The sequence below is a fragment of the Helianthus annuus genome, chromosome 11 (genome assembly GCF_002127325.2).
Source record: "Helianthus annuus cultivar XRQ/B chromosome 11, HanXRQr2.0-SUNRISE, whole genome shotgun sequence".
In the NCBI taxonomy this organism is placed as follows: Eukaryota; Viridiplantae; Streptophyta; class Magnoliopsida; order Asterales; family Asteraceae; genus Helianthus; species Helianthus annuus.
In genome coordinates, this window is record NC_035443.2 from 46904614 (window position 1) to 46908061 (window position 3448).

Sequence of the window (3448 nt, forward strand, 5' to 3'; positions counted from 1 at the left end):
TTTAATGGAACCTTGTAATTGGACCTCCAAATGGTCCAATAAGAACAAACGGCCACAATTTACTTTCAAATCCAAAAGTTTCTTGTCGTTTACTTGTTTGCAATATGTAGAAGACATGTGATGATGCAATATGTGATGTCATCAATATGATGTCATCATCATATATGATGACATCATGCTTGATCAATTCCGCAACGCAACCCAGACTCGACATTAGACGAAGACGACAGATGACTGCACCAACAGATTCCCCCTCAGATGTTGACGAGTCTTAAGTGTCGAGTCTTCAACAACTTCAGTTTTTATCAGTCTGAACGCTCTCTGAAATATCTCACAGTGTAAGCATCCTCAAGACTTTCTCTTCTCTTTTCATCATCATCTACAGACTCCCCACGAACAATCTCTACTCGGATGTCTTCAGACTCCCCCTTTCGATATGCTGGGATCGCAGTCTGGCATGTTGAAATCACAAATTCTTCAGGTATCGGAACTTGATTCTCTATCACTTAGAAACCTGCACATCCTCTACCTCACAATAAATTTCCTGATGATAACTTGTAAAAATCTAATGAGTCACTCGCAGAAATTATATAATCAAAGAATGATTTTACAATGTTAATCTTTGAAGAACCACTTGAAGATATGTCATTTTTATTTTCCAAACAACACACTCTCCCAAACCATCTGTTCATCATGTTTAGCACCCGGAATTTTGAAAATCAGCTTTTCAATACCAGTTGTCGAAAATCTTTTTGACTTTTTCAAAAATTTATGCTAAAACACACTGAAAATCTTTTTGGATTTTTGACATAAGAGAAGTAAAATACTGTAAAGAAATATTTACAAACATTATTTTTGTGAGTTTGTGTAAGAGGATCATATCAGCTTATGAGACAAATCACCAACACTGTTAAGCTTCATTTCATTTTAAGTTCTAAACAATTTACCTAGATTGTCAGTATACTGGTCCACTTAAATTTTCACACAAAGTTCAACTGATCCGAGATACGATATTAATGTTTTAAGCACTTAAACTTATCCGTGTGTCCCTCTACTTGAATATACTCCCGTATCCAGATCCCAATATTCAGTCTTACAGGTGAATATACCACAGATGATATCTGTAAGGGGTTAGGTGCGAAACCGTGAGAGCTCAGGTCAGAACTTCCGTTCAGCAGAGAGATGACGGCTCGACTTTTGGTGGGTCCCTTTAGAGGATCTTTTTTACAACAGCAATGACTATCAATTTTATTGTTTCATCGATTTGCTGAGGGCGGCGCTTTTTCAAGCATTTGCAGAAAGTATTATCCGGGGACTAGGTCAGTACTTCCATACAGCAAAAGTCCCGGGATAATACCCCAGATATCACTGAGCATAAAGACCTAGTATCTCAGAATAAGGGACCTTTCAAACAAGATTTCAGGGGTTACCTATATATCCAAGTTTGTGTTAACCCACAGAACAAGCAAGTTTGAAATTTAGGTTTATATCTCGTCACAGTTTATTAAATGTGCAAAAATCTACTGACACATCCACAGTAAGATTGTTTATCACTTTTAAACTTTCCAATTCTTTAGCATGTTGTGATAGTCCGCTGATGTACTATCATTTCCTCTTTTTCACAACAAACTCATTTTTGGATTTTATCATATTTTTGTCTTTTTCAAATTTTCTAATGTTTTTGGATTTTCTGAAAATTTCTACTCCCCCTAAAATGCAAACACATTAACGAAAATTGAAAACAAACTGTACAGAAACATGACAACCGATATTAAATCACCTCAATTCGCCATTCACTTGGCATAAACAATCAGAACTCCCCCTATCAACAAACTATTTTCTCATTTAGATTTCAAAACACTTAAGTTTGTTTTAATCAAAATGATTTTTTCCGGAAAATAAGTTTGGTTGATTTTACCACTTGTAAGTATATCAATACTAAGTTCGGGGATGTGGTTCATCATCTTGTCTCTCAATCACTTGTAGGAAAATGCAAGTACAAATTAATGTCCTTGATTTACCGTATGCACAAGTTATGCACAATCAAATTCTCTAACCACTTGTAAACAAACACAAACAAACCTTTTTACCGTTTGCATGATTGACATTACCGTAGCAAATTCCTCAAGAAAGATGCCGATACCTGCTCCTCGCTTACCAACCTGGAAGCTCCGGCATAGTCCTTTAACCTGTAAAATTTTGACAATTTCAAACACTTTCAAATCATCCTAATTAAACATGAAAGATGCCGATTCCTGATCCACGATTACCAACTTGGGATCTCCGGCAAGTCCGGTGTTTTACTCAAACATAATGTCCACCCAAGACTCACCAGCCTTGGGTGACTTTGGAACACATCTGTCCCACCAACATTTTGATTTATAAAATTCTTTAGCACCCTTTACCTTCTTATCAACCATCTTTCCAAAAATGTGTTTGACTTTCCCGTTGAAAGCCTTCTCAACATCAAATTCTCCTTTATCGGCGAAGAACTTATTTGAAATTTCAACCTTTCCAACTTTCTTTATCAAATTTTCCTTTGACAGTGACGGAAAATTCTCATCGTTCACCACTGGAACGAAATTCACGATCTTTTTATCAACCAATGACTCCTCTGATTTTATGGAATCAGATTCATTGTCAAAATTACCTTCAGATTTAACAACCCATTTTTGTTTACTTAAATCAATTTGTCTTTTGTAAAAACGTTTTGAAGTTTCACCAACTTCCAAAGTCGATTTATCAACACATTTCTTTTTCATATCAGAGTTAGAAGACACTCCCTGTTTTGAATAAATGGACTCTTGACAGTTCCAAGCAATGTGTCCAACTTTTTGACACTTGAAACAGGTTCTTCTATCAACTCTCGAAGCAAACTTCCTCACATTCTTCTTTACTTCAGTAAGAAACTCTTGATTCGACTGTTTCCAGAAAGGTTTCTTCTGCTCATCTTCAGAACTCCCACCTGAAACAAATTTTGGTTTTCTTTTATAAGTTTTCGGATTTTTATAATTTTCTGAAGAATTGAAACCAAGACCTTTCTTTTTGAGATTACCATTATGGTTTGGTTTCTTTCGATAACCTGAACCATAATCATAACCCTTTTTCTTGTTCAATCTCTGTTGAACTCTTGAAGTGTATTTTTTAGGTTTTTCAGTAAGATTTACATCTTTTATTTCAGAAATATTAATTTCTGTTAATTTGAAAACCTGTTTGATCATTTCAGTTTTGACACTTCTTATTGGAAATTCCTCATCAGAAAATAATTTGTCCGAATTATTCAAGGTATAAGCAACCTTAAACATTTCATCATTCAAATTATTCTTTGATAACAAGAATTCTTTATTATAAACCCTCTTAACTGGTGAACTCGGACTCTTTTCTGACGAACTCGAACTATCTGACTTAGACTCCGACTTTGACTCTTCATCCATATCCAACACCTGAT